Here is a 6617-nt window from a genome sequence, read left to right as displayed (position 1 = left end):
AATAATATACCACAAAGTACGATGCTAAACAGGAGAAAATGAGTAAACTGAAAACTACACTACACACCCAATGTGTCACATAATATACAAATTGTAGATATAATAGACAGGCTCTGTGCTGTGTGTAGAAGTGATTTGAGGGGCTACAAAACTACCTGCCCTCTTCTATAATATTACACGGGGGTCACCCAGGGTCCTTGATGGGCTATCAATTTGTAATTTGGACCCCTAAAGGTTTATTATTATAGACCTATTAGCATTATACTATACTATATTATACATATATATATATATATATATATATTTACACTAGTTAGGTGGGGAATGGACAACCTTTTGTCTGGAAAGGATAAGAAGATGACCTTATTGTCGCTTGTAGGCCATTAGAGAGTCACATGGAGGAGATTCTACACATTTTGTCGTCTAGGAAGCTTGTCTTATGACAGAATGACTTATGACATATGACGGAAATGGAGTTATAAATTGTTTGGAATATTTGAAATAAAAAAGATTTAAAGTGCCCTTTTTTTAGTTTTGTACATAAAGGGGAAGGATCACCACTGCCTTCCTTTAACTTGCTGTCAAATTGTCAATGGTTTCATTGGAGAGGAAGTGAAGAACAATCTGCACAAAGACACAAACCACAATAAAAAAAGTTCTATCCTTACTTGCAAAAAAATAATAGTTTCTGTTTGTGTTTCTATTGTCACTGAGACAGAAGTGTAAAGACTTTAAAGAAGTGTAAAGACTTTAAAGAAGTTTAACAGAAAGACGTAACATGAATTTAGGGATGAGAAAGAATGCCTCTGGCATTCCCGCGAAAATTTCCTCGAACTTCCAATGGTTCCTGCGAATTAAAGAAATTAAAGGATAAGGAAATTAAAACAGGAGGATTCCCAGAGCTGCATTCAGCCCTGGGAATCCTCCTGTTTGCTATCCCTGGGGCACTAGAGGTTACAGATACAAATGTATCATTCGTAAGAGATACTTATGTTACAATGCCAGGAGGTTCCCCTGTGCTGGGCATCTTCTCAATGATTGCAGCCGTGGCTGCATTTATTGAGAAGAATGGGCAAAATACCCGGGGCACTAGAGGTTAATAAACCTCTAGTGCTTGGGGGTTGGCAGAGGATTTTCAGGGCTGCATGATGCAGCCCTGGAAATCCTCCTGTTCAGCGAAAGGTCGACCTCTCCGCGAATCAGAAGGCCGTTCTTGCTTACATTTTCGGTAAGTAAGAAAGGCCCGATTCTCGCTCGCTCATTCCTACGTGAGTTTTGTTAGTTCTCGACCCAACAGAAACATGATTAGATAAATTTGTTTACATTTATATTTTTATTTATATATTTTAATATATAATTTATTTAAATGAGTTAAAAAGAAATGTTCTTGCAAAGGAAGATTTTCTGCATTCTTATCATCTATCTTACTTCCATTACAGCACTGGAGCCTCCATTGATCTTCATGACATTCAAACTTTTGAGGAGCATTGGATATCAGTGTCAAGATTGCATTTTCGAACCCCTACAGGTAACCTTGGTGTACATAGTAAAGCCACCTATTGTTTTACTAGGTAGCATCTAACCTTTCACTATAACATGCACCCCCTAAAACACTGAACACTAACTAACCTTTATATTAAACCCGAATCTGAATTCACTTCAATTTTGCTGAAAAATCTTTTTATTCTGTGCTGGGAGCCTCTGCACTCTCCAAAACATGTGGCACTCTGAATCTTAACAAAATCAATTCTCACAGTATTAAAACAAATGTGATTTTAGTGTTGTCCATGGTGCCATTGGAAGGATCCCAATGACCATGCAGTAAGTGAGTGATGATGTGTCTGTAATTATTTTACATTTAACATTGTTTTACATTTGCTGTGCAAATCTAGATCTAAATCTAAATACCATACATTTCCGTAACTAAGGTAAATGCCTCCAAAATGCATTCTTGGTTGGCACTCACATGAAATGGACAGTGGGCAGTTTGAGCGAATACCAATTTGGTAATGGGGGGAAGCAGGACGCCAGCATTGTAACCTGATGCAGCGTTCTGTGCACTCCCATACACACCAAAGGCCAGGCTGTGTGGTATCTGAGCCTAAAACCCTAGAAGAAAATTGTAATATACTGCAGCTTACTAGATCTTAGCTATGGTTGGTTGCATTAGTTTATTATTTTCAGGCTGTTAACCTTTTTTCCACCTGGTGATTCTGCAATGAACACTGCAGGTCCTTGGGTGACAATACTAATTTGCCATAAAATTTATGTAAGAACCAGCTTTGTTACCCTAAAACAGGACTACAGAGTTTCTGTCTTTATGCTTGGACAATAAAATTACTACAGTGCCTTATGCAAGGCACCTAAATGAAATTAAATTAATTATTAGGTTGTTCCTCTAGGAAACCGATCCCTCAAAGAGAATAAAACCCCACCCATTCATTCTAGCCCTCAGTTTGGCTGCAGATTATACTGTAACTTCAAAGATATAAAAGATTCACACAGATTTTTACTTTGTCTGCTCACCACCATCAAACCACCATTGTGGTGGACAATATTTCTCCCATTTGTTTATATCCCCAAATCATGTAGTGGGGCTCTTTGGTGCATGGTGTTTTTACAAAGCCATATTCCAATATTAATTGTCTTTAAACAAAAAGGCACTTTCACGTTGTTAAGGATTTTAAAGTGGCATGCAACATTACAACAATTAATTTTTTTTATAATCATTTTATTTATCAAAACACAGATAATAACATTTTTGTACACATTGACGTTTTTGTATTTCCTTCTATATGGTGTGGTTGCCCATGGGAAGTCAAGGTACCCAAAATAAATACTAAATACATTTAAATTCTAAAAGTTCAATTTACTTGCTCATACCATATCATCATAAAAAGCTTTTTCAATGCATACAGTGGGTGTGAGTTATAAGAACTCAATCATTGCTGGATTAAGAAGACACGCCAATAAAATTATTTTCCCACTCTATGTCAATAATTTGTAATCATTGAAAATCATTATGCAGCCATAAACCCCTACTAACACTTCTTCAACCTCCAAATAGAGAGTTGCCTTCCCTCCACACAGGCTATTTTATCTGTTTTTTAATTATTATCTTTTTATAACCTCCAATTATTAATTATATATATCTTATACCGATATACAGAGGAGTTTCACAGCAGCAAGACTAATACTATTACACCAGCGTATTTCAAACCTTTTCATATTCAAGACAATTAAATTCTCCCCATGTGCTTTTTTAACTTCCATCCAACAATTGTGCTTAGAGAGGGAAGTGATACACCAATTTAAATTTGGTATTTGAGCAAGTAAGTTTAACTTTTGGAACTTAAATATATTTAGTTATTTATATTTATTTCCTTTGTCACAAAGAAAACTTACCTCCTGTACTCCTGAAGAAGCAGACTTGTGGGTATGATATGTGGGTGGATAGGAGTCAAGGGAGAAGCCAGGTGGCTCAGGGGTTAGTGCTCCAGCCTTTGCAGCGCTAGATCCTGGGTTCGAATCCCACCCAGGACACTATCTGCATGGAGTTTGCAGGTTCTCCCTGTGTCTGTGTGGGTTTCCTCCAAAATCATGCAGTTAACTTAATTGGCTTCCCCCTAAAAATTGACCTTAGACTACATTAACCACATATGACTGTAGTAGGGACATTAGATTGTGAGCTCCTCTGAGGGACAGTGACACGACTATGAACTTTGTACAGTGCTGTGTAATATGATGGTGCTATATAAATACTGTGTAATAATAATCTTGGGTTCCTATGGGCAACCACACATATAGGAGGAAATATGATGTAAGTTTATGTACTTGTGTACAAAAATGTTTTATGGACTGTTTTTATCTTTGAGTTGATGAATAAAATGATTATAAAAAAATTTAAATTGTTGGAATGTTGCATGCCACTTTAATATCCCTAAAATGTTAAGATACCTTTTTGTTTGAAGACATTATTTGACCCTGCATTTGACCCTCAACAGACCGTAGAAAGTTCCCTTGGAGCCTGTGCAGGAATATTCATAAAGGATCTTTTCTGCCAAAATGCCCTTTCTTTTTTGCTATTACCCATACCAGCATAGTCAGTGACCTCCAAGTTTCCTCTTTCAAAGATCATTTCAATTTGATCAGCCTATTTACCCAAAGTATTTTTTTAATGTCTACTGATTTTGGAAGCTTGTGATATTCAGAATAATATAAAAATGAAGCACGATTGCTTGCATTTAAAGTTGGGGCACATTTTTTTTTTTTTTACATAGAAGTTGAAAGACCCATCCTACTGACATCACAAGGATGGGTTCCTTGGCCTTCTTGTCTACGCAAATCTTTGTTTGGCTGCTTGGATAGCATTTTTCTGGACAAACTTGCTCACAGCTCCTGGATACATATATATTTTCACATGTTATGTCTTTAAAAAAACTGCAAGTATCCATGCAAGCAACCCTGCAAGCAATGATCCACACAGAAATCCAGTGAGCTTCTAGCTTCCTGTAGTAGCCTGACAACGCTGCTACTGCTGTACTAAAATCCCAAGCAATGTTGTCAGCCCTAATTGATTTAGTCTTTGCTAGACTATGTCTGCATACCCTTCTCTCCTTATAAACATAACCCTTTATTTGCATTTTCAGAATTCCCTGCCCTTTAAACCAGCTAGCTGTCTGATATTTTTTTTCCTTAATACTAACTTGTATTTACCCTGTATAATATTACACAGCACTGGTAGTCATGATAGCCCAGCTGACTAGAAATATTACTTTCAGTTCCTTTTTCATTGACACCTCAAACTTTTGGAGGTACCCTAACTTAATCCTAGTGAACAAGGGTTACCAGGACAAATAGGGCCTGATTTAATAAAGATTTCCAAGACTGAAGAGAAACTGTCATGTGAGTCTGGGTGATCCAACAAACCTGGAATGGATTTCTTCAAATTAATTTTCTATTGGTTGACAAATGTTTTTAATTTTGTACCGGATTCATTCTGTGTTTGCTGGATCACCTAGGTTCTCCCATGATAGTCTATCTTCTCCACTCCCAGAAAGCTTTAAATAAATCAGGCCCATAGGGTGAATCTTTGTAGTGAGGAATCAGATAATTTCAAAACTGACACATTTACTATTTTCATTTACATTTTTTTTTTACTTTTCCACTGCAAACCGTGTGTGTTGATCTGAGTTGCCTTAATGTGTTGGGGTAACATTTTGAATGAATGGCACTGCAAAGCTCCTAATTTATATAACATGCATCAAAGTAACATATTTAGTAAATGAAAGCTATGGATGGACATTAATTGTCTTCCTTTTCATCTAAAATGTAAAAAATGTTTAGCAATATATTATTATTCCAAACCCATTGCAAATACATTTCGCACAACATTACACCTTTTAAGGAAAACTTTTTATTCCACCTATCCCCACTTCCTATCTCCCAATATCAGTTAATACAAAAGAGTGTAATATTCCAAAAAGTTTTTTTGTTCTTGGGTTTAGCTACATTATCAGCAAACTCCTTCATAACAGGACACTACTGACACCCCGTGGCCACATAGAATATTGGATTTACATCAAACCTTTTACAGAAGTAAAAGTGGGTAGTTAAATAAAATGAAAGGTCTGTCCTGCTTTCTGATTACAAATTACCTATTATAAATAACTTAAAAGACAAGCATGTAAAGGGTAAAGTTAGAATTAAACTTACTTTTCTCCCATCTTGCACATTGCTGGGCATAACATCTCTTTCCAGGTAGAAGTCCATGGAACAGAAAGCAGGTGAAATCCAGAAGACACTCCAGTCCATTCTAAGAGTATGTTCTTTTGAGATTTCACCAGCGCTGCATTCCATAGGACTCTACCGGGGAAGGACGGTGACCTTATCCCTGCCTAAGTGTCATGGGCAAAGAAAGGGGGTAAGAGAAGTATAGTTAAAATTTACCACTTCAGATGTACATTTTGAGTAGGTAGTGATTTAACTGGAAGGTGACATCCATCCAGAAAGACGTGGTCAGGGCTAGGTGCAGCCAAGTTCTGAGCAGCAAGTTACAGGCTGAGGAATTACCAGTGACAATGATGCCACATTATTGATGATAGCTGTAACATCATCCCACCATAGTGCAAGATGGCAGCATAAACAACCTACAGGAGAGTGGCAACAATGCTTTGAATTCAGGAGCTGTGCAGCAACATTGTCCCACAATCAAAAGTAGCTGCATAAGCCTTCCCTAGCAGGAACAAAAAGGTTTATACTTGCAGAGGGACTCAGAGCAATGGAAAATGCATTTCAATAAAGTGTTGCCACATGTAAATCTACTTTAAAGCCAGTTCATGGATAGATTTAGCACTATCTGGTGCAACAGTCCCCTGGGAAGAAAGTAAGAGATAAGATGTCCAACAGAGCCCTGGGTAACAATAAAACCCAACAGTGTTTTTCAATACTTACCCCTAACCAAAAAGGTTTTTACAATTATCTAACTTAGTTATTGGATGAAAATCTATTTGAATTCAAGTATAGTGGAAGTAATCTTAATTTTTGTTCATACAGCCCGAAGCACCATTTTAGCTTTTTTTGAAGGGTTGTTTTTCCAGCAGTGCCATATCATTTGC

This window comes from Pyxicephalus adspersus, chromosome 4 (genome assembly GCF_032062135.1).
Source record: "Pyxicephalus adspersus chromosome 4, UCB_Pads_2.0, whole genome shotgun sequence".
NCBI lineage: Eukaryota > Metazoa > Chordata > Amphibia > Anura > Pyxicephalidae > Pyxicephalus > Pyxicephalus adspersus.
Note: the sequence above shows the minus strand (reverse complement) of the source record.